Genomic DNA, 24,918 nt, shown 5'->3' with positions numbered 1-24,918 from the left:
GAAGAAAGGGAGTGGACACACTCGTCGATGGCCCCAGAGTACAAGCAAAAAAAAAGAGTTGGCAGGAAAACTGAGAGTGCGCAATCAGTTTAGGAATAGGACATCTTAGAGCTTTAGGGTTCATAAATGGCCAATTCCACCATGATGTATGAGAGCATCTACTGAAAGAATGGGGTGGGCAGACTTATGGATGGTACCAAAATACAAGCTCTGAATGGGCTGTGTACTCCAGGTTTTCGAGAAAAAATCGAGTTGGCAGAAAAACGGAAAGTGCTTAGCCGTTTGCGCCACCGTTGCATGCACTCGATGTAACTGGACACGAACTGCAGCAGGAGGAATTAATCCTCTGGAGACTTTGAGGTAGAGGCCCTCTGACACACGTCGGAAACAAAACCTTAAAGGACTTCACAGATTTTTTTATTTGATTTATTCTTTGATTTTTTCTCTAAATCGGTCTCCTTTCAGCATAGGCGCTGCCTTAACAAGCAAAACGGCTCCGATAATTTGAGGCATATGCAGACCTCGGGGCCCAGCAAGTCCTCACCAAGGTGGTAGAGCCCAGCGAGCCATTTCACCACTTTAAAAAAAACTTGTTTATTAGTGTAGCCTGCCTTCCAGAGGATACATATTCACACACTTTGTAATTCATTCACTGGGCTATCATGCATTCAAACTAATCAAGAGTTGTAAACTTTGATGGGTTGCTGTTGTGTATTTTCATTTAGCTGTTCTCATGATTGCTGCATTTATAGACAACTGTGCCTAGGGTCTTGAAGTTCAATCACACCACATGTATGTTTTTCCACATTTACACGTATTCCTACTTGGCATATGTAACTCTTTAGGTATTTACAGCACCGCTGGTCACTGTATGATAAAAATGTGAAAACATCATAACTAGAAGTTTATTTTAGCTCAAGTTTGCTCTGTGTGAATGTATTGTTCTGTTTCAGTGGTGTTCTGTGACTCACCTTGAAGGGAAAAGATATTGCCTTTGTGGTCAAACCCTGTTCCCCAACGGCATCTGCTGAAGAAAGTGAGTGGATACACTTGTCGATGGCCCCAGAGTACAAGCATAAAAAAAGAATTGGCAAGAAAACTGAGAGTGCGCTATAGACATTGGAGATATTGCCTTTGTGGTCAAACCCTGTTCCTCAACGGCATCTGCTGAAGAAAGGGAGTGGACACACTCGTCGATGGCCCCAGAGTACAAGCAAAAAAAAAGAGTTGGCAGGAAAACTGAGAGTGCGCAATCAGTTTAGGAATAGGACATCTTAGAGCTTTAGGGTTCATAAATGGCCAATTCCACCATGATGTATGAGAGCATCTACTGAAAGAATGGGGTGGGCAGACTTATGGATGGTACCAAAATACAAGCTCTGAATGGGCTGTGTCCTCCAGGTTTTCGAGAAAAAATCGAGTTGGCAGAAAAACGGAAAGTGCTTAGCCGTTTGCGCCACCGTTGCATGCACTCGATGTAACTGGACACGAACTGCAGCAGGAGGAATTAATCCTCTGGAGACTTTGAGGTAGAGGCCCTCTGACACACGTCGGAAACAAAACCTTAAAGGACTTCACAGATTTTTTTTATTTGATTTATTCTTTGATTTTTTCTCTAAATTGGTCTCCTTTCAGCATAGGCGCTGCCTTAACAAGCAAAAAGGCTCCGATAATTTGAGGCATATGCAGACCTGGGGGCCCAACAAGTCCTCACCAAGGTGGTAGAGCCCAGCGAGCCATTTCACCACTTTAAAAAAACCTTGTTTATTAGTGTAGCCTGCCTTCCAGAGGATACATATTCACACACTTTGTAATTCATTCACTGGGCTATCATGCATTCAAACTAATCAAGAGTTGTAAACTTTGATGGGTTGCTGTTGTGTATTTTCATTTAGCTGTTCTCATGATTGCTGCATTTATAGACAACTGTGCCTAGGGTCTTGAAGTTCAATCACACCACATGTATGTTTTTCCACATTTACACGTATTCCTACTTGGCATATGTAACTCTTTAGGTATTTACAGCACCGCTGGTCACTGTATGATAAAAATGTGACAACATCATAACTAGAAGTTTATTTTAGCTCAAGTTTGCTCTGTGTGAATGTATTGTTCTGTTTCAGTGGTGTTCTGTGACTCACCTTGAAGGGAAAAGATATTGCCTTTGTGGTCAAACCCTGTTCCCCAACGGCATCTGCTGAAGAAAGTGAGTGGATACACTTGTCGATGGCCCCAGAGTACAAGCATAAAAAAAAGAATTGGCAGGAAAACTGAGAGTGCGCTATAGACATTGGAGATGCACCAGTTCTTGACACAAGAGAACAAGAATGAAAACAAAGAGTGGCAGGAGGGGATGAATCAAGTCCAGTGAAGCAGGCTTTGATCACAGCTGCAAAAACATGGAGCGCTTCACGGATTTGCGTGTCATCCTTTCGCAGGGGCCATGCTAATCTTCTCTGTATCGATCCAATTTTAGTATATCTGCTGCCTTAGCAAGCACAGGTTTGGTGCCCAGCTCAAGGCATAGGTACACCTTGGGTTCCAGCGAGCTATCACCAAGGTGGTAGGGCCCAGCGAGTCATCTCGCCTCTGCATACCTTTGCTTGACACAATGATTGATGCAAAAGCTCAATGAGTTTAGGAATAGGACATCTTAGAGCTTTAGGGTTCACAAATGGCCAATTCCACCATGATGTATGAGAGCATCTACTGAAAGAATGGGGTGGGCAGACTTATGGATGGTACCAAAATACAAGCTCTGAATGGGCTGTGTCCTCCAGATTTTCGAGAAAAAATCGAGTTGGCAGAAAAACGGAAAGTGCTTAGCCGTTTGCGCCACCGTTGCATGCTCTCGATGTAACTGGACACGAACTGCAGCAGGAGGAATAAATCCTCTGGAGACTTTGAGGTAGAGGCCCTCTGATACACGTCGGAAACAAAACCTTAAAGGACTTCACAGATTTTTTTATTTGATTTATTCTTTGATTTTTTCTCTAAATCGGTCTCCTTTCAGCATAGGCGCTGCCTTAACAAGCAAAAAGGCTCAGATAATTTGAGGCATATGCAGACCTGGGGGCCCAGCAAGTCCTCACCAAGGTGGTAGAGCCCAGCGAGCCATTTCACCACTTTAAAAAAACCTTGTTTATTAGTGTAGCCTGCCTTCCAGAGGATACATATTCACACACTTTGTAATTCATTCACTGGGCTATCATGCATTCAAACTAATCAAGAGTTGTAAACTTTGATGGGTTGCTGTTGTGTATTTTCATTTAGCTGTTCTCATGATTGCTGCATTTATAGACAACTGTGTTTTGGTCTTGAAGTTCAATCACACCACATGTATGTTTTTCCACATTTTTTTCCACTTGGCATATGTAACTCTTTAGGTATTTACAGCACCGCTGGTCACTGTATGATAAAAATGTGAAAACATCATAAGTAGAAGTTTATTTTAGCTCAAGTTTGCTCTGTGTGAATGTATTGTTCTGTTTCAGTGGTGTTCTGTGACTCAACCTTGAAGGGAAAATATAGGCATATGCATACCTGGGGGCCCAGCAAGTCCTCACCAAGGTGGTAGAGCCCAGCGAGCCATTTCACCACTTTAAAAAAAACTTGTTTATTAGTGTAGCCTGCCTTCCAGAGGATACATATTCACACACTTTGTAATTCATTCACTGGGCTATCATGCATTCAAACTAATCAAGAGTTGTAAACTTTGATGGGTTGCTGTTGTGTATTTTCATTTAGCTGTTCTCATGATTGCTGCATTTATAGACAACTGTGCCTAGGGTCTTGAAGTTCAATCACACCACATGTATGTTTTTCCACATTTTTTTCCACTTGGCATATGTAACTCTTTAGGTATTTACAGCACCGCTGGTCACTGTATGATAAAAATGTGAAAACATCATAAGTAGAAGTTTATTTTAGCTCAAGTTTGCTCTGTGTGAATGTATTGTTCTGTTTCAGTGGTGTTCTGTGACTCAACCTTGAAGGGAAAAGATATTGCCTTTGTGGTCAAACCCTGTTCCCCAACGGCATCTGCTGAAGAAAGGGAGTGGACACACTTGTCGATGGCCCCAGAGTACAAGCATAAAAAAAAGAGTCCGCAGGAAAACTTAGAGTGCGCTATAGACATTGGAGATGCACCAGTTCTTGACACAAGAGAACAAGAATGAAAACAAAGAGTGGCAGGAGGGGATGAATCAAGTCCAGTGAAGCAGGCTTTGATCACAGCTGCAAAAACATGGAGCGCTTCACGGATTTGCGTGTCATCCTTTCGCAGGGGCCATGCTAATCTTCTCTGTATCGATCCAATTTTAGTATATCTGCTGCCTTAGCAAGCACAGGTTTGGTGCCCAGCTCAAGGCATATGTACACCTTGGGTTCCAGCGAGCTATCACCAAGGTGGTAGGGCCCAGCGAGTCATCTCGCCTCTGCATACCTTTGCTTGACACAATGATTGATGCAAAAGCTCAATGAGTTTAGGAATAGGACATCTTAGAGCTTTAGGGTTCACAAATGGCCAATTCCACCATGATGTATGAGAGCATCTACTGAAAGAATGGGGTGGGCAGACTTATGGATGGTACCAAAATACAAGCTCTGAATGGGCTGTGTCCTCCAGATTTTCGAGAAAAAATCGAGTTGGCAGAAAAACGGAAAGTGCTTAGCCGTTTGCGCCACCGTTGCATGCTCTCGATGTAACTGGACACGAACTGCAGCAGGAGGAATTAATCCTCTGGAGACTTTGAGGTAGAGGCCCTCTGATACACGTCGGAAACAAAACCTTAAAGGACTTCACAGATTTTTTTATTTGATTTATTCTTTGATTTTTTCTCCAAATCGGTCTCCTTTCAGCATAGGCGCTGCCTTAACAAGCAAAAAGGCTCAGATAATTTGAGGCATATGCAGACCTGGGGGCCCAGCAAGTCCTCACCAAGGTGGTAGAGCCCAGCGAGCCATTTCACCACTTTAAAAAAACCTTGTTTATTAGTGTAGCCTGCCTTCCAGAGGATACATATTCACACACTTTGTAATTCATTCACTGGGCTATCATGCATTCAAACTAATCAAGAGTTGTAAACTTTGATGGGTTGCTGTTGTGTATTTTCATTTAGCTGTTCTCATGATTGCTGCATTTATAGACAACTGTGCCTAGGGTCTTGAAGTTCAATCACACCACATGTATGTTTTTCCACATTTACACGTATTCCTACTTGGCATATGTAACTCTTTAGGTATTTACAGCACCGCTGGTCACTGTATGATAAAAATGTGAAAACATCATAAGTAGAAGTTTATTTTAGCTCAAGTTTGCTCTGTGTGAATGTATTGTTCTGTTTCAGTGGTGTTCTGTGACTCACCTTGAAGGGAAAAGATATTGCCTTTGTGGTCTGTTCCCCAACGGCATCTGCTGAAGAAAGGGAGTGGACACACTTGTCGATGGCCCCAGAGTACAAGCATAAAAAAAAGAGTTGGCAAGAAAACTGAGAGTGCGCTATAGACATTGGAGATATTGCCTTTGTGGTCAAACCCTGTTCCTCAACGGCATCTGCTGAAGAAAGGGAGTGGACACACTCGTCGATGGCCCCAGAGTACAAGCAAAAAAAAAAGAGTTGGCAGGAAAACTGAGAGTGCGCAATCAGTTTAGGAATAGGACATCTTAGAGCTTTAGGGTTCATAAATGGCCAATTCCACCATGATGTATGAGAGCATCTACTGAAAGAATGGGGTGGGCAGACTTATGGATGGTACCAAAATACAAGCTCTGAATGGGCTGTGTCCTCCAGGTTTTCGAGAAAAAATCGAGTTGGCAGAAAAACGGAAAGTGCTTAGCCGTTTGCGCCACCGTTGCATGCACTCGATGTAACTGGACACAAACTGCAGCAGGAGGAATTAATCCTCTGGAGACTTTGAGGTAGAGGCCCTCTGACACGCGTCGGAAACAAAACCTTAAAGGACTTCACAGATTTTTTTTATTTGATTTATTCTTTGATTTTTTCTCTAAATCGGTCTCCTTTCAGCATAGGCGCTGCCTTAACAAGCAAAAAGGCTCCGATAATTTGAGGCATATGCAGACCTGGGGGCCCAACAAGTCCTCACCAAGGTGGTAGAGCCCAGCGAGCCATTTCACCACTTTAAAAAAAACTTGTTTATTAGTGTAGCCTGCCTTCCAGAGGATACATATTCACACACTTTGTAATTCATTCACTGGGCTATCATGCATTCAAACTAATCAAGAGTTGTAAACTTTGATGGGTTGCTGTTGTGTATTTTCATTTAGCTGTTCTCATGATTGCTGCATTTATAGACAACTGTGCCTAGGGTCTTGAAGTTCAATCACACCACATGTATGTTTTTCCACATTTACACGTATTCCTACTTGGCATATGTAACTCTTTAGGTATTTACAGCACCGCTGGTCACTGTATGATAAAAATGTGAAAACATCATAACTAGAAGTTTATTTTAGCTCAAGTTTGCTCTGTGTGAATGTATTGTTCTGTTTCAGTGGTGTTCTGTGACTCACCTTGAAGGGAAAAGATATTGCCTTTGTGGTCAAACCCTGTTCCCCAACGGCATCTGCTGAAGAAAGTGAGTGGATACACTTGTCGATGGCCCCAGAGTACAAGCATAAAAAAAGAATTGGCAAGAAAACTGAGAGTGCGCTATAGACATTGGAGATATTGCCTTTGTGGTCAAACCCTGTTCCTCAACGGCATCTGCTGAAGAAAGGGAGTGGACACACTCGTCGATGGCCCCAGAGTACAAGCAAAAAAAAAGAGTTGGCAGGAAAACTGAGAGTGCGCAATCAGTTTAGGAATAGGACATCTTAGAGCTTTAGGGTTCATAAATGGCCAATTCCACCATGATGTATGAGAGCATCTACTGAAAGAATGGGGTGGGCAGACTTATGGATGGTACCAAAATACAAGCTCTGAATGGGCTGTGTCCTCCAGGTTTTCGAGAAAAAATCGAGTTGGCAGAAAAACGGAAAGTGCTTAGCCGTTTGCGCCACCGTTGCATGCACTCGATGTAACTGGACACGAACTGCAGCAGGAGGAATTAATCCTCTGGAGACTTTGAGGTAGAGGCCCTCTGACACACGTCGGAAACAAAACCTTAAAGGACTTCACAGATTTTTTTTATTTGATTTATTCTTTGATTTTTTCTCTAAATCGGTCTCCTTTCAGCATAGGCGCTGCCTTAACAAGCAAAAAGGCTCCGATAATTTGAGGCATATGCAGACCTGGGGGCCCAACAAGTCCTCACCAAGGTGGTAGAGCCCAGCGAGCCATTTCACCACTTTAAAAAAACCTTGTTTATTAGTGTAGCCTGCCTTCCAGAGGATACATATTCACACACTTTGTAATTCATTCACTGGGCTATCATGCATTCAAACTAATCAAGAGTTGTAAACTTTGATGGGTTGCTGTTGTGTATTTTCATTTAGCTGTTCTCATGATTGCTGCATTTATAGACAACTGTGCCTAGGGTCTTGAAGTTCAATCACACCACATGTATGTTTTTCCACATTTACACGTATTCCTACTTGGCATATGTAACTCTTTAGGTATTTACAGCACCGCTGGTCACTGTATGATAAAAATGTGACAACATCATAACTAGAAGTTTATTTTAGCTCAAGTTTGCTCTGTGTGAATGTATTGTTCTGTTTCAGTGGTGTTCTGTGACTCACCTTGAAGGGAAAAGATATTGCCTTTGTGGTCAAACCCTGTTCCCCAACGGCATCTGCTGAAGAAAGTGAGTGGATACACTTGTCGATGGCCCCAGAGTACAAGCATAAAAAAAAGAATTGGCAGGAAAACTGAGAGTGCGCTATAGACATTGGAGATGCACCAGTTCTTGACACAAGAGAACAAGAATGAAAACAAAGAGTGGCAGGAGGGGATGAATCAAGTCCAGTGAAGCAGGCTTTGATCACAGCTGCAAAAACATGGAGCGCTTCACGGATTTGCGTGTCATCCTTTCGCAGGGGCCATGCTAATCTTCTCTGTATCGATCCAATTTTAGTATATCTGCTGCCTTAGCAAGCACAGGTTTGGTGCCCAGCTCAAGGCATAGGTACACCTTGGGTTCCAGCGAGCTATCACCAAGGTGGTAGGGCCCAGCGAGTCATCTCGCCTCTGCATACCTTTGCTTGACACAATGATTGATGCAAAAGCTCAATGAGTTTAGGAATAGGACATCTTAGAGCTTTAGGGTTCACAAATGGCCAATTCCACCATGATGTATGAGAGCATCTACTGAAAGAATGGGGTGGGCAGACTTATGGATGGTACCAAAATACAAGCTCTGAATGGGCTGTGTCCTCCAGATTTTCGAGAAAAAATCGAGTTGGCAGAAAAACGGAAAGTGCTTAGCCGTTTGCGCCACCGTTGCATGCTCTCGATGTAACTGGACACGAACTGCAGCAGGAGGAATAAATCCTCTGGAGACTTTGAGGTAGAGGCCCTCTGATACACGTCGGAAACAAAACCTTAAAGGACTTCACAGATTTTTTTATTTGATTTATTCTTTGATTTTTTCTCTAAATCGGTCTCCTTTCAGCATAGGCGCTGCCTTAACAAGCAAAAAGGCTCAGATAATTTGAGGCATATGCAGACCTGGGGGCCCAGCAAGTCCTCACCAAGGTGGTAGAGCCCAGCGAGCCATTTCACCACTTTAAAAAAACCTTGTTTATTAGTGTAGCCTGCCTTCCAGAGGATACATATTCACACACTTTGTAATTCATTCACTGGGCTATCATGCATTCAAACTAATCAAGAGTTGTAAACTTTGATGGGTTGCTGTTGTGTATTTTCATTTAGCTGTTCTCATGATTGCTGCATTTATAGACAACTGTGCCTAGGGTCTTGAAGTTCAATCACACCACATGTATGTTTTTCCACATTTTTTTCCACTTGGCATATGTAACTCTTTAGGTATTTACAGCACCGCTGGTCACTGTATGATAAAAATGTGAAAACATCATAAGTAGAAGTTTATTTTAGCTCAAGTTTGCTCTGTGTGAATGTATTGTTCTGTTTCAGTGGTGTTCTGTGACTCAACCTTGAAGGGAAAATATATTGCCTTTGTGGTCAAACCCTGTTCCCCAACGGCATCTGCTGAAGAAAGGGAGTGGACACACTTGTCGATGGCCCCAGAGTACAAGCATAAAAAAAAGAGTCCGCAGGAAAACTTAGAGTGCGCTATAGACATTGGAGATATTGCCTTTGTGGTCAAACCCTGTTCCTCAACGGCATCTGCTGAAGAAAGGGAGTGGACACACTCGTCGATGGCCCCAGAGTACAAGCATAAAAAAAAGAGTTGGCAGGAAAACTGAGAGTGCGCAATCAGTTTAGGAATAGGACATCTTAGAGCTTTAGGGTTCATAAATGGCCAATTCCACCATGATGTATGAGAGCATCTACTGAAAGAATGGGGTGGGCAGACTTATGGATGGTACCAAAATACAAGCTCTGAATGGGCTGTGTACTCCAGGTTTTCGAGAAAAAATCGAGTTGGCAGAAAAACGGAAAGTGCTTAGCCGTTTGCGCCACCGTTGCATGCACTCGATGTAACTGGACACGAACTGCAGCAGGAGGAATTAATCCTCTGGAGACTTTGAGGTAGAGGCCCTCTGACACACGTCGGAAACAAAACCTTAAAGGACTTCACAGATTTTTTTATTTGATTTATTCTTTGATTTTTTCTCTAAATCGGTCTCCTTTCAGCATAGGCGCTGCCTTAACAAGCAAAACGGCTCCGATAATTTGAGGCATATGCATACCTGGGGGCCCAGCAAGTCCTCACCAAGGTGGTAGAGCCCAGCGAGCCATTTCACCACTTTAAAAAAAACTTGTTTATTAGTGTAGCCTGCCTTCCAGAGGATACATATTCACACACTTTGTAATTCATTCACTGGGCTATCATGCATTCAAACTAATCAAGAGTTGTAAACTTTGATGGGTTGCTGTTGTGTATTTTCATTTAGCTGTTCTCATGATTGCTGCATTTATAGACAACTGTGCCTAGGGTCTTGAAGTTCAATCACACCACATGTATGTTTTTCCACATTTTTTTCCACTTGGCATATGTAACTCTTTAGGTATTTACAGCACCGCTGGTCACTGTATGATAAAAATGTGAAAACATCATAAGTAGAAGTTTATTTTAGCTCAAGTTTGCTCTGTGTGAATGTATTGTTCTGTTTCAGTGGTGTTCTGTGACTCAACCTTGAAGGGAAAAGATATTGCCTTTGTGGTCAAACCCTGTTCCCCAACGGCATCTGCTGAAGAAAGGGAGTGGACACACTTGTCGATGGCCCCAGAGTACAAGCATAAAAAAAAGAGTCCGCAGGAAAACTTAGAGTGCGCTATAGACATTGGAGATGCACCAGTTCTTGACACAAGAGAACAAGAATGAAAACAAAGAGTGGCAGGAGGGGATGAATCAAGTCCAGTGAAGCAGGCTTTGATCACAGCTGCAAAAACATGGAGCGCTTCACGGATTTGCGTGTCATCCTTTCGCAGGGGCCATGCTAATCTTCTCTGTATCGATCCAATTTTAGTATATCTGCTGCCTTAGCAAGCACAGGTTTGGTGCCCAGCTCAAGGCATATGTACACCTTGGGTTCCAGCGAGCTATCACCAAGGTGGTAGGGCCCAGCGAGTCATCTCGCCTCTGCATACCTTTGCTTGACACAATGATTGATGCAAAAGCTCAATGAGTTTAGGAATAGGACATCTTAGAGCTTTAGGGTTCACAAATGGCCAATTCCACCATGATGTATGAGAGCATCTACTGAAAGAATGGGGTGGGCAGACTTATGGATGGTACCAAAATACAAGCTCTGAATGGGCTGTGTCCTCCAGATTTTCGAGAAAAAATCGAGTTGGCAGAAAAACGGAAAGTGCTTAGCCGTTTGCGCCACCGTTGCATGCTCTCGATGTAACTGGACACGAACTGCAGCAGGAGGAATTAATCCTCTGGAGACTTTGAGGTAGAGGCCCTCTGATACACGTCGGAAACAAAACCTTAAAGGACTTCACAGATTTTTTTATTTGATTTATTCTTTGATTTTTTCTCCAAATCGGTCTCCTTTCAGCATAGGCGCTGCCTTAACAAGCAAAAAGGCTCAGATAATTTGAGGCATATGCAGACCTGGGGGCCCAGCAAGTCCTCACCAAGGTGGTAGAGCCCAGCGAGCCATTTCACCACTTTAAAAAAACCTTGTTTATTAGTGTAGCCTGCCTTCCAGAGGATACATATTCACACACTTTGTAATTCATTCACTGGGCTATCATGCATTCAAACTAATCAAGAGTTGTAAACTTTGATGGGTTGCTGTTGTGTATTTTCATTTAGCTGTTCTCATGATTGCTGCATTTATAGACAACTGTGCCTAGGGTCTTGAAGTTCAATCACACCACATGTATGTTTTTCCACATTTACACGTATTCCTACTTGGCATATGTAACTCTTTAGGTATTTACAGCACCGCTGGTCACTGTATGATAAAAATGTGAAAACATCATAAGTAGAAGTTTATTTTAGCTCAAGTTTGCTCTGTGTGAATGTATTGTTCTGTTTCAGTGGTGTTCTGTGACTCACCTTGAAGGGAAAAGATATTGCCTTTGTGGTCTGTTCCCCAACGGCATCTGCTGAAGAAAGGGAGTGGACACACTTGTCGATGGCCCCAGAGTACAAGCATAAAAAAAAGAGTTGGCAAGAAAACTGAGAGTGCGCTATAGACATTGGAGATATTGCCTTTGTGGTCAAACCCTGTTCCTCAACGGCATCTGCTGAAGAAAGGGAGTGGACACACTCGTCGATGGCCCCAGAGTACAAGCAAAAAAAAAAGAGTTGGCAGGAAAACTGAGAGTGCGCAATCAGTTTAGGAATAGGACATCTTAGAGCTTTAGGGTTCATAAATGGCCAATTCCACCATGATGTATGAGAGCATCTACTGAAAGAATGGGGTGGGCAGACTTATGGATGGTACCAAAATACAAGCTCTGAATGGGCTGTGTCCTCCAGGTTTTCGAGAAAAAATCGAGTTGGCAGAAAAACGGAAAGTGCTTAGCCGTTTGCGCCACCGTTGCATGCACTCGATGTAACTGGACACAAACTGCAGCAGGAGGAATTAATCCTCTGGAGACTTTGAGGTAGAGGCCCTCTGACACGCGTCGGAAACAAAACCTTAAAGGACTTCACAGATTTTTTTTATTTGATTTATTCTTTGATTTTTTCTCTAAATCGGTCTCCTTTCAGCATAGGCGCTGCCTTAACAAGCAAAAAGGCTCCGATAATTTGAGGCATATGCAGACCTGGGGGCCCAACAAGTCCTCACCAAGGTGGTAGAGCCCAGCGAGCCATTTCACCACTTTAAAAAAAACTTGTTTATTAGTGTAGCCTGCCTTCCAGAGGATACATATTCACACACTTTGTAATTCATTCACTGGGCTATCATGCATTCAAACTAATCAAGAGTTGTAAACTTTGATGGGTTGCTGTTGTGTATTTTCATTTAGCTGTTCTCATGATTGCTGCATTTATAGACAACTGTGCCTAGGGTCTTGAAGTTCAATCACACCACATGTATGTTTTTCCACATTTACACGTATTCCTACTTGGCATATGTAACTCTTTAGGTATTTACAGCACCGCTGGTCACTGTATGATAAAAATGTGAAAACATCATAAGTAGAAGTTTATTTTAGCTCAAGTTTGCTCTGTGTGAATGTATTGTTCTGTTTCAGTGGTGTTCTGTGACTCAACCTTGAAGGGAAAAGATATTGCCTTTGTGGTCTGTTCCCCAACGGCATCTGCTGAAGAAAGGGAGTGGACACACTTGTCGATGGCCCCAGAGTACAAGCATAAAAAAAAGAGTTGGCAAGAAAACTGAGAGTGCGCTATAGACATTGGAGATATTGCCTTTGTGGTCAAACCCTGTTCCTCAACGGCATCTGCTGAAGAAAGGGAGTGGACACACTCGTCGATGGCCCCAGAGTACAAGCAAAAAAAAAAGAGTTGGCAGGAAAACTGAGAGTGCGCAATCAGTTTAGGAATAGGACATCTTAGAGCTTTAGGGTTCATAAATGGCCAATTCCACCATGATGTATGAGAGCATCTACTGAAAGAATGGGGTGTGCAGACTTATGGATGGTACCAAAATACAAGCTCTGAATGGGCTGTGTCCTCCAGGTTTTCGAGAAAAAATCGAGTTGGCAGAAAAACGGAAAGTGCTTAGCCGTTTGCGCCACCGTTGCATGCACTCGATGTAACTGGACACGAACTGCAGCAGGAGGAATTAATCCTCTGGAGACTTTGAGGTAGAGGCCCTCTGACACACGTCGGAAACAAAACCTTAAAGGACTTCACAGATTTTTTAATTTGATTTATTCTTTGATTTTTTCTCTAAATCAGTCTCCTTTCAGCATAGGCGCTGCCTTAACAAGCAAAAAGGCTCAGCTAATTTGAGGCATATGCACACCTGGGGGCCCAGCAAGTCCTCACCAAGGTGGTAGAGCCCAGCGAGCCATTTCACCACTTTAAAAAAACCTTGTTTATTAGTGTAGCCTGCCTTCCAGAGGATACATATTCACACACTTTGTAATTCATTCACTGGGCTATCATGCATTCAAACTAATCAAGAGTTGTAAACTTTGATGGGTTGCTGTTGTGTATTTTCATTTAGCTGTTCTCATGATTGCTGCATTTATAGACAACTGTGCCTAGGGTCTTGAAGTTCAATCACACCACATGTATGTTTTTCCACATTTTTTTCCACTTGGCATATGTAACTCTTTAGGTATTTACAGCACCGCTGGTCACTGTATGATAAAAATGTGAAAACATCATAAGTAGAAGTTTATTTTAGCTCAAGTTTGCTCTGTGTGAATGTATTGTTCTGTTGCAGTGGTGTTCTGTGACTCAACCTTGAAGGGAAAAGATATTGCCTTTGTGGTCTGTTCCCCAACGGCATCTGCTGAAGAAAGGGAGTGGACACACTTGTCGATGGCCCAGAGTACAAGCATAAAAAAAAGAGTTGGCAAGAAAACTGAGAGTGCGCTATAGACATTGGAGATCTTGCCTTTGTGGTCAAACCCTGTTCCTCAACGGCATCTGCTGAAGAAAGGGAGTGGACACACTCGTCGATGGCCCCAGAATACAAGCAAAAAAAAAGAGTTGGCAGGAAAACTGAGAGTGCGCAATCAGTTTAGGAATAGGACATCTTAGAGCTTTAGGGTTCATAAATGGCCAATTCCACCATGATGTATGAGAGCATCTACTGAAAGAATGGGGTGAGCAGACTTATGGATGGTACCAAAATACAAGCTCTGAATGGGCTGTGTCCTCCAGGTTTTCGAGAAAAAATCGTGTTGGCAGAAAAATGGAAAGTGCTTAGCCGTTTGCGCCACCGTTGCATGCACTCGATGTAACTGGACACAAACTGCAGCAGGAGGAATTAATCCTCTGGAGACTTTGAGGTAGAGGCCCTCTGACACACGTCGGAAACAAAACCTTAAAGGACTTCACAGATTTTTTTTATTTGATTTATTCTTTGATTTTTTCTCTAAATCGGTCTCCTTTCAGCATAGGCGCTGCCTTAACAAGCAAAAAGGCTCCGATAATTTGAGGCATATGCAGACCTGCGGGCCCAGCAAGTCCTCACCAAGGTGGTAGAGCCCAGCGAGCCATTTCACCACTTTAAAAAAAACTTGTTTATTAGTGTAGCCTGCCTTCCAGAGGATACATATTCACACACTTTGTAATTCATTCACTGGGCTATCATGCATTCAAACTAATCAAGAGTTGTAAACTTTGATGGGTTGCTGTTGTGTATTTTCATTTAGCTGTTCTCATGATTGCTGCATTTATAGACAACTGTGCCTAGGGTCTTGAAGTTCAATCACACCACATGTATGTTTTTCCACATTTACACGTATTCCTACTTGGCATATGTAACTCTTTAGGTATTTACAGCACCGCTGGTCACTGTATGATAAAAATGTGAAAACATCATAACTAGAAGTTTATTTTAGCTCAAGTTTGCTCTGTGTGAATGTATTGTTCTGTTTCAGTGGTGTTCTGTGACTCACCTTGAAGGGAAAAGATATTGCCTTTGTGGTCTGTTCCCCAACGGCATCTGCTGAAGAAAGGGAGTGGACACACTTGTCGATGGCCCCAGAGTACAAGCAAAAAAAAAAGAGTTGGCAGGAAAACTGAGAGTGCGCAATCAGTTTAGGAATAGGACATCTTAGAGCTTTAGGGTTCATAAATGGCCAATTCCACCATGATGTATGAGAGCATCTACTGAAAGAATGGGGTGGGCAGACTTATGGATGGTACCAAAATACAAGCTCTGAATGGGCTGTGTCCTCCAGGTTTTCGAGAAAAAATCGAGTTGGCAGAAAAACGGAAAGTGCTTAGCCGTTTGCGCCACCGTTGCATGCACTCGATGTAACTGGACACAAACTGCAGCAGGAGTAATTAATCCTCTGGAGACTTTGAGGTAGAGGCCCTCTGACACACGTCGGAAACAAAACCTTAAAGGACTTCACAGATTTTTTTATTTGATTTATTCTTTGATTTTTTCTCTAAATCGGTCTCCTTTCAGGATAGGCGCTGCCTTAACAAGCAAAAAGGCTCTGATAATTTGAGGCATATGCAGACCTGGGGGCCCAGCAAGTCCTCACCAAGGTGGTAGAGCCCAGCGAGCCATTTCACCACTTTAAAAAAACCTTGTTTATTAGTGTAGCCTGCCTTCCAGAGGATACATATTCACACACTTTGTAATTCATTCACTGGGCTATCATGCATTCAAACTAATCAAGAGTTGTAAACTTTGATGGGTTGCTGTTGTGTATTTTCATTTAGCTGTTCTCATGATTGCTGCATTTATAGACAACTGTGCCTAGGGTCTTGAAGTTCAATCACACCACATGTATGTTTTTCCACATTTTTTTCCACTTGGCATATGTAACTCTTTAGGTATTTACAGCACCGCTGGTCACTGTATGATAAAAATGTGAAAACATCATAAGTAGAAGTTTATTTTAGCTCAAGTTTGCTCTGTGTGAATGTATTGTTCTGTTTCAGTGGTGTTCTGTGACTCAACCTTGAAGGGAAAAGATATTGCCTTTGTGGTCAAACCCTGTTCCCCAACGGCATCTGCTGAAGAAAGGGAGTGGACACACTTGTCGATGGCCCCAGAGTACAAGCATAAAAAAAAGAGTTGGCAGGAAAACTTAGAGTGCGCTATAGACATTTGAGATATTGCCTTTGTGGTCAAACCCTGTTCCTCAACGGCATCTGCTGAAGAAAGGGAGTGGACACACTCGTCGATGGCCCCAGAGTACAAGCATAAAAAAAAGAGTTGGCAGGAAAACTGAGAGTGCGCAATCAGTTTAGGAATAGGACATCTTAGAGCTTTAGGGTTCATAAATGGCCAATTCCACCATGATGTATGAGAGCATCTACTGAAAGAATGGGGTGGGCAGACTTATGGATGGTACCAAAATACAAGCTCTGAATGGGCTGTGTCCTCCAGGTTTTCGAGAAAAAATCGAGTTGGCAGAAAAACGGAAAGTGCTTAGCCGTTTGCGCCACCGTTGCATGCACTCGATGTAACTGGACACGAACTGCAGCAGGAGGAATTAATCCTCTGGAGACTTTGAGGTAGAGGCCCTCTGACACACGTCGGAAACAAAACCTTAAAGGACTTCACAGATTTTTTTATTTGATTTATTCTTTGATTTTTTCTCTAAATCGGTCTCCTTTCAGCATAGGCGCTGCCTTAACAAGCAGAAAGGCTCAGCTAATTTGAGGCATATGCAGACCTGGGGGCCCAGCAAGTCCTCACCAAGGTGGTAGAGCCCAGCGAGCCATTTCACCACTTTAAAAAAACCTTGTTTATTAGTGTAGCCTGCCTTCCAGAGGATACATATTCACACACTTTGTAATTCATTCACTGGGCTATCATGCATTCAAACTAATCAAGAGTTGTAAACTTTGATGGGTTGCTGTTGTGTATTTTCATTTAGCTGTTCTCATGATTGCTGCATTTATAGACAACTGTGCCTAGGGTCTTGAAGTTCAATCACACCACATGTATGTTTTTCCACATTTTTTTCCACTTGGCATATGTAACTCTTTAGGTATTTACAGCACCGCTGGTCACTGTATGATAAAAATGTGAAAACATCATAAGTAGAAGTTTATTTTAGCTCAAGTTTGCTCTGTGTGAATGTATTGTTCTGTTTCAGTGGTGTTCTGTGACTCAACCTTGAAGGGAAAAGATATTGCCTTTGTGGTCAAACCCTGTTCCCCAACGGCATCTGCTGAAGAAAGGGAGTGGACACACTTGTCGATGGCCCCAGAGTACAAGCATAAAAAAAAGAGTTGGCAGGAAAACTTAGAGTGCGCTATAGACATTTGAGATATTGCCTTTGTGGTCAAACCCTGTTCCTCAACGGCATCTGCTGAAGAAAGGGAGTGGACACACTCGTCGATGGCCCCAGAGTACAAGCATAAAAAAAAGAGTTGGCAGGAAAACTGAGAGTGCGCAATCAGTTTAGGAATAGGACATCTTAGAGCTTTAGGGTTCATAAATGGCCAATTCCACCATGATGTATGAGAGCATCTACTGAAAGAATGGGGTGGGCAGACTTATGGATGGTACCAAAATACAAGCTCTGAATGGGCTGTGTCCTCCAGGTTTTCGAGAAAAAATCGAGTTGGCAGAAAAACGGAAAGTGCTTAGCCGTTTGCGCCACCGTTGCATGCACTCGATGTAACTGGACACGAACTGCAGCAGGAGGAATTAATCCTCTGGAGACTTTGAGGTAGAGGCCCTCTGACACACGTCGGAAACAAAACCTTAAAGGACTTCACAGATTTTTTTATTTGATTTATTCTTTGATTTTTTCTCTAAATCGGTCTCCTTTCAGCATAGGCGCTGCCTTAACAAGCAGAAAGGCTCAGCTAATTTGAGGCATATGCAGACCTGGGGGCCCAGCAAGTCCTCACCAAGGTGGTAGAGCCCAGCGAGCCATTTCACCACTTTAAAAAAACCTTGTTTATTAGTGTAGCCTGCCTTCCAGAGGATACATATTCACACACTTTGTAATTCATTCACTGGGCTATCATGCATTCAAACTAATCAAGAGTTGTAAACTTTGATGGGTTGCTGTTGTGTATTTTCATTTAGCTGTTCTCATGATTGCTGCATTTATAGACAACTGTGCCTAGGGTCTTGAAGTTCAATCACACCACATGTATGTTTTTCCACATTTTTTTCCACTTGGCATATGTAACTCTTTAGGTATTTACAGCACCGCTGGTCACTGTATGATAAAAATGTGAAAACATCATAAGTAGAAGTTTATTTTAGCTCAAGTTTGCTCTGTGTGAATGTATTGTTCTGTTTCAGTGGTGTTCTGTGACTCAACCTTGAAGGGAAAAGATATTGCCTTTGTGGTCAAACCCTGTTCCCCAACGGCATCTGCTGAAGAAAGGGAGTGGACACACTTGTCGATGGCCCCAGAGTACAAGCATAAAAAAAAGAGTTGGCAGGAAAACTTAGAGTGCGCTATAGACATTTGAGATATTGCCTTTGTGGTCAAACCCTGTTCCTCAACGGCATCTGCTGAAGAAAGGGAGTGGACACACTCGTCGATGGCCCCAGAGTACAAGCATAAAAAAAAGAGTTGGCAGGAAAACTGAGAGTGCGCAATCAGTTTAGGAATAGGACATCTTAGAGCTTTAGGGTTCATAAATGGCCAATTCCACCATGATGTATGAGAGCATCTACTGAAAGAATGGGGTGGGCAGACTTATGGATGGTACCAAAATACAAGCTCTGAATGGGCTGTGTCCTCCAGGTTTTCGAGAAAAAATCGAGTTGGCAGAAAAACGGAAAGTGCTTAGCCGTTTGCGCCACCGTTGCATGCACTCGATGTAACTGGACACGAACTGCAGCAGGAGGAATTAATCCTCTGGAGACTTTGAGGTAGAGGCCCTCTGACACACGTCGGAAACAAAACCTTAAAGGACTTCACAGATTTTTTTATTTGATTTATTCTTTGATTTTTTCTCTAAATCGGTCTCCTTTCAGCATAGGCGCTGCCTTAACAAGCAGAAAGGCTCAGCTAATTTGAGGCATATGCAGACCTGGGGGCCCAGCAAGTCCTCACCAAGGTGGTAGAGCCCAGCGAGCCATTTCACCACTTTAAAAAAACCTTGTTTATTAGTGTAGCCTGCCTTCCAGAGGATACATATTCACACACTTTGTAATTCATTCACTGGGCTATCATGCATTCAAACTAATCAAGAGTTGTAAACTTTGATGGGTTGCTGTTGTGTATTTTCATTTAGCTGTTCTCATGATTGCTGCATTTATAGACAACTGTGCCTAGGGTCTTGAAGTTCAATCACACCACATGTATGTTTTTCCACATTTTTTTCCACTTGGCATATGTAACTCTTTAGGTATTTACAGCACCGCTGGTCACTGTATGATAAAAATGTGAAAACATCATAAGTAGAAGTTTATTTTAGCTCAAGTTTGCTCTGTGTGAATGTATTGTTCTGTTTCAGTGGTGTTCTGTGACTCAACCTTGAAGGGAAAAGATATTGCCTTTGTGGTCAAACCCTGTTCCCCAACGGCATCTGCTGAAGAAAGGGAGTGGACACACTTGTCGATGGCCCCAGAGTACAAGCATAAAAAAAAGAGTTGGCAGGAAAACTTAGAGTGCGCTATAGACATTTGAGATATTGCCTTTGTGGTCAAACCCTGTTCCTCAACGGCATCTGCTGAAGAAAGGGAGTGGACACACTCGTCGATGGCCCCAGAGTACAAGCATAAAAAAAAGAGTTGGCAGGAAAACTGAGAGTGCGCAATCAGTTTAGGAATAGGACATCTTAGAGCTTTAGGGTTCATAAATGGCCAATTCCACCATGATGTATGAGAGCATCTACTGAAAGAATGGGGTGGGCAGACTTATGGATGGTACCAAAATACAAGCTCTGAATGGGCTGTGTCCTCCAGGTTTTCGAGAAAAAATCGAGTTGGCAGAAAAACGGAAAGTGCTTAGCCGTTTGCGCCACCGTTGCATGCACTCGATGTAACTGGACACGAACTGCAGCAGGAGGAATTAATCCTCTGGAGACTTTGAGGTAGAGGCCCTCTGACACACGTCGGAAACAAAACCTTAAAGGACTTCACAGATTTTTTTATTTGATTTATTCTTTGATTTTTTCTCTAAATCGGTCTCCTTTCAGCATAAGCGCTGCCTTAACAAGCAGAAAGGCTCAGCTAATTTGAGGCATATGCAGACCTGGGGGCCCAGCAAGTCCTCACCAAGGTGGTAGAGCCCAGCGAGCCATTTCACCACTTTAAAAAAACCTTGTTTATTAGTGTAGCCTGCCTTCCAGAGGATACATATTCACACACTTTGTAATTCATTCACTGGGCTATCATGCATTCAAACTAATCAAGAGTTGTAAACTTTGATGGGTTGCTGTTGTGTATTTTCATTTAGCTGTTCTCATGATTGCTGCATTTATAGACAACTGTGCCTAGGGTCTTGAAGTTCAATCACACCACATGTATGTTTTTCCACATTTTTTTCCACTTGGCATATGTAACTCTTTAGGTATTTACAGCACCGCTGGTCACTGTATGATAAAAATGTGAAAACATCATAAGTAGAAGTTTATTTTAGCTCAAGTTTGCTCTGTGTGAATGTATTGTTCTGTTTCAGTGGTGTTCTGTGACTCAACCTTGAAGGGAAAAGATATTGCCTTTGTGGTCAAACCCTGTTCCCCAACGGCATCTGCTGAAGAAAGGGAGTGGACACACTTGTCGATGGCCCCAGAGTACAAGCATAAAAAAAAGAGTTGGCAGGAAAACTTAGAGTGCGCTATAGACATTTGAGATATTGCCTTTGTGGTCAAACCCTGTTCCTCAACGGCATCTGCTGAAGAAAGGGAGTGGACACACTCGTCGATGGCCCCAGAGTACAAGCATAAAAAAAAGAGTTGGCAGGAAAACTGAGAGTGCGCAATCAGTTTAGGAATAGGACATCTTAGAGCTTTAGGGTTCATAAATGGCCAATTCCACCATGATGTATGAGAGCATCTACTGAAAGAATGGGGTGGGCAGACTTATGGATGGTACCAAAATACAAGCTCTGAATGGGCTGTGTCCTCCAGGTTTTCGAGAAAAAATCGAGTTGGCAGAAAAACGGAAAGTGCTTAGCCGTTTGCGCCACCGTTGCATGCACTCGATGTAACTGGACACGAACTGCAGCAGGAGGAATTAATCCTCTGGAGACTTTGAGGTAGAGGCCCTCTGACACACGTCGGAAACAAAACCTTAAAGGACTTCACAGATTTTTTTATTTGATTTATTCTTTGATTTTTTCTCTAAATCGGTCTCCTTTCAGCATAGGCGCTGCCTTAACAAGCAGAAAGGCTCAGCTAATTTGAGGCATATGCAGACCTGGGGGCCCAGCAAGTCCTCACCAAGGTGGTAGAGCCCAGCGAGCCATTTCACCACTTTAAAAAAACCTTGTTTATTAGTGTAGCCTGCCTTCCAGAGGATACATATTCACACACTTTGTAATTCATTCACTGGGCTATCATGCATTCAAACTAATCAAGAGTTGTAAACTTTGATGGGTTGCTGTTGTGTATTTTCATTTAGCTGTTCTCATGATTGCTGCATTTATAGACAACTGTGCCTAGGGTCTTGAAGTTCAATCACACCACATGTATGTTTTTCCACATTTTTTTCCACTTGGCATATGTAACTCTTTAGGTATTTACAGCACCGCTGGTCACTGTATGATAAAAATGTGAAAACATCATAAGTAGAAGTTTATTTTAGCTCAAGTTTGCTCTGTGTGAATGTATTGTTCTGTTTCAGTGGTGTTCTGTGACTCAACCTTGAAGGGAAAAGATATTGCCTTTGTGGTCAAACCCTGTTCCCCAACGGCATCTGCTGAAGAAAGGGAGTGGACACACTTGTCGATGGCCCCAGAGTACAAGCATAAAAAAAAGAGTTGGCAGGAAAACTTAGAGTGCGCTATAGACATTGGAGATATTGCCTTTGTGGTCAAACCCTGTTCCTCAACGGCATCTGCTGAAGAAAGGGAGTGGACACACTCGTCGATGGCCCCAGAGTACAAGCATAAAAAAAAGAGTTGGCAGGAAAACTGAGAGTGCGCAATCAGTTTAGGAATAGGACATCTTAGAGCTTTAGGGTTCATAAATGGCCAATTCCACCATGATGTATGAGAGCATCTACTGAAAGAATGGGGTGGGCAGACTTATGGATGGTACCAAAATACAAGCTCTGAATGGGCTGTGTCCTCCAGGTTTTCGAGAAAAAATCGAGTTGGCAGAAAAACGGAAAGTGCTTAGCCGTTTGCGCCACCGTTGCATGCACTCGATGTAACTGGACACGAACTGCAGCAGGAGGAATTAATCCTCTGGAGACTTTGAGGTAGAGGCCCTCTGACACACGTCGGAAACAAAACCTTAAAGGACTTCACAGATTTTTTTATTTGATTTATTCTTTGATTTTTTCTCTAAATCGGTCTCCTTTCAGCATAGGCGCTGCCTTAACAAGCAGAAAGGCTCAGCTAATTTGAGGCATATGCACACCTGGGGGCCCAGCAAGTCCTCACCAAGGTGGTAGAGCCCAGCGAGCCATTTCACCACTTTAAAAAAACCTTGTTTATTAGTGTAGCCTGCCTTCCAGAGGATACATATTCACACACTTTGTAATTCATTCACTGGGCTATCATGCATTCAAACTAATCAAGAGTTGTAAACTTTGATGGGTTGCTGTTGTGTATTTTCATTTAGCTGTTCTCATGATTGCTGCATTTATAGACAACTGTGCCTAGGGTCTTGAAGTTCAATCACACCACATGTATGTTTTTCCACATTTTTTTCCACTTGGCATATGTAACTCTTTAGGTATTTACAGCACCGCTGGTCACTGTATGATAAAAATGTGAAAACATCATAAGTAGAAGTTTATTTTAGCTCAAGTTTGCTCTGTGTGAATGTATTGTTCTGTTTCAGTGGTGTTCTGTGACTCAACCTTGAAGGGAAAAGATATTGCCTTTGTGTTCAAACCCTGTTCCCCAACGCCATCTGCTTAAGAAAGGGAGTGGACACACTTGTCGATGGCCCCAGAGTACAAGCATAAAAAAAAGAGTTGGCAGGAAAACTTAGAGTGCGCTATAGACATTAGAGATATTGCCTTTGTGGTCAAACCCTGTTCCTCAACGGCATCTGCTGAAGAAAGGGAGTGGACACACTCGTCGATGGCCCCAGAGTACAAGCATAAAAAAAAGAGTTGGCAGGAAAACTGAGAGTGCGCAATCAGTTTAGGAATAGGACATCTTAGAGCTTTAGGGTTCATAAATGGCCAATTCCACCATGATGTATGAGAGCATCTACTGAAAGAATGGGGTGGGCAGACTTATGGATGGTACCAAAATACAAGCTCTGAATGGGCTGTGTCCTCCAGGTTTTCGAGAAAAAATCGAGTTGGCAGAAAAACGGAAAGTGCTTAGCCGTTTGCGCCACCGTTGCATGCACTCGATGTAACTGGGCACGAACTGCAGCAGGAGGAATTAATCCTCTGGAGACTTTGAGGTAGAGGCCCTCTGACACACGTCGGAAACAAAACCTTAAAGGACTTCACAGATTTTTTTATTTGATTTATTCTTTGATTTTTTCTCTAAATCGGTCTCCTTTCAGCATAGGCGCTGCATTAACAAGCAAAACGGCTCCGATAATTTGAGGCATATGCATACCTGGGGGCCCAGCAAGTCCTCACCAAGGTGGTAGAGCCCAGCGAGCCATTTCACCACTTTAAAAAAAACTTGTTTATTAGTGTAGCCTGCCTTCCAGAGGATACATATTCACACACTTTGTAATTCATTCACTGGGCTATCATGCATTCAAACTAATCAAGAGTTGTAAACTTTGATGGGTTGCTGTTGTGTATTTTCATTTAGCTGTTCTCATGATTGCTGCATTTATAGACAACTGTGCCTAGGGTCTTGAAGTTCAATCACACCACATGTATGTTTTTCCACATTTTTTTCCACTTGGCATATGTAACTCTTTAGGTATTTACAGCACCGCTGGTCACTGTATGATAAAAATGTGAAAACATCATAAGTAGAAGTTTATTTTAGCTCAAGTTTGCTCTGTGTGAATGTATTGTTCTGTTTCAGTGGTGTTCTGTGACTCAACCTTGAAGGGAAAAGATATTGCCTTTGTGGTCAAACCCTGTTCCCCAACGGCATCTGCTGAAGAAAGGGAGTGGACACACTTGTCGATGGCCCCAGAGTACAAGCATAAAAAAAAGAGTTGGCAGGAAAACTTAGAGTGCGCTATAGACATTGGAGATATTGCCTTTGTGGTCAAACCCTGTTCCTCAACGGCATCTGCTGAAGAAAGGGAGTGGACACACTCGTCGATGGCCCCAGAGTACAAGCATAAAAAAAAGAGTTGGCAGGAAAACTGAGAGTGCGCAATCAGTTTAGGAATAGGACATCTTAGAGCTTTAGGGTTCATAAATGGCCAATTCCACCATGATGTATGAGAGCATCTACTGAAAGAATGGGGTGGGCAGACTTATGGATGGTACCAAAATACAAGCTCTGAATGGGCTGTGTCCTCCAGGTTTTCGAGAAAAAATCGAGTTGGCAGAAAAACGGAAAGTGCTTAGCCGTTTGCGCCACCGTTGCATGCACTCGATGTAACTGGACACGAACTGCAGCAGGAGGAATTAATCCTCTGGAGACTTTGAGGTAGAGGCCCTCTGACACACGTCGGAAACAAAACCTTAAAGGACTTCACAGATTTTTTTATTTGATT

At 42.8% G+C, this 24,918-nt stretch overlaps 4 non-coding genes across 4 annotated transcripts; all 4 read right to left on the bottom strand.

Annotated features, from left to right (window-relative positions):
• Nucleotides 1-2,393: 2,393 nt before the first annotated feature.
• LOC143719458 (U6 spliceosomal RNA) lies at nt 2,394-2,496 on the bottom strand. The gene has a single exon (XR_013196535.1). It is a non-coding gene; the product is annotated as a U6 spliceosomal RNA (small nuclear RNA).
• A 1,744-nt stretch (nt 2,497-4,240) lies between these two features.
• LOC143719457 (U6 spliceosomal RNA) lies at nt 4,241-4,343 on the bottom strand. The gene has a single exon (XR_013196534.1). It is a non-coding gene; the product is annotated as a U6 spliceosomal RNA (small nuclear RNA).
• A 3,611-nt stretch (nt 4,344-7,954) lies between these two features.
• Nucleotides 7,955-8,057, bottom strand: LOC143719456 (U6 spliceosomal RNA). The gene has a single exon (XR_013196533.1). It is a non-coding gene; the product is annotated as a U6 spliceosomal RNA (small nuclear RNA).
• Nucleotides 8,058-10,493: 2,436 nt separating this feature from the next.
• LOC143719455 (U6 spliceosomal RNA) lies at nt 10,494-10,596 on the bottom strand. Its single transcript, XR_013196532.1, has one exon. It is a non-coding gene; the product is annotated as a U6 spliceosomal RNA (small nuclear RNA).
• Nucleotides 10,597-24,918: the final 14,322 nt, after the last annotated feature.

Source organism: Siphateles boraxobius, unplaced genomic scaffold (assembly GCF_051911475.1).
Source record: "Siphateles boraxobius isolate OS27281-9 unplaced genomic scaffold, OSU_SipBor_1 63, whole genome shotgun sequence".
Lineage (NCBI taxonomy): Eukaryota > Metazoa > Chordata > Actinopteri > Cypriniformes > Leuciscidae > Siphateles > Siphateles boraxobius.
The sequence above is the reverse complement of the archived record's forward strand: the minus strand, read 5'-3'. Positions and strand labels throughout refer to the sequence as shown.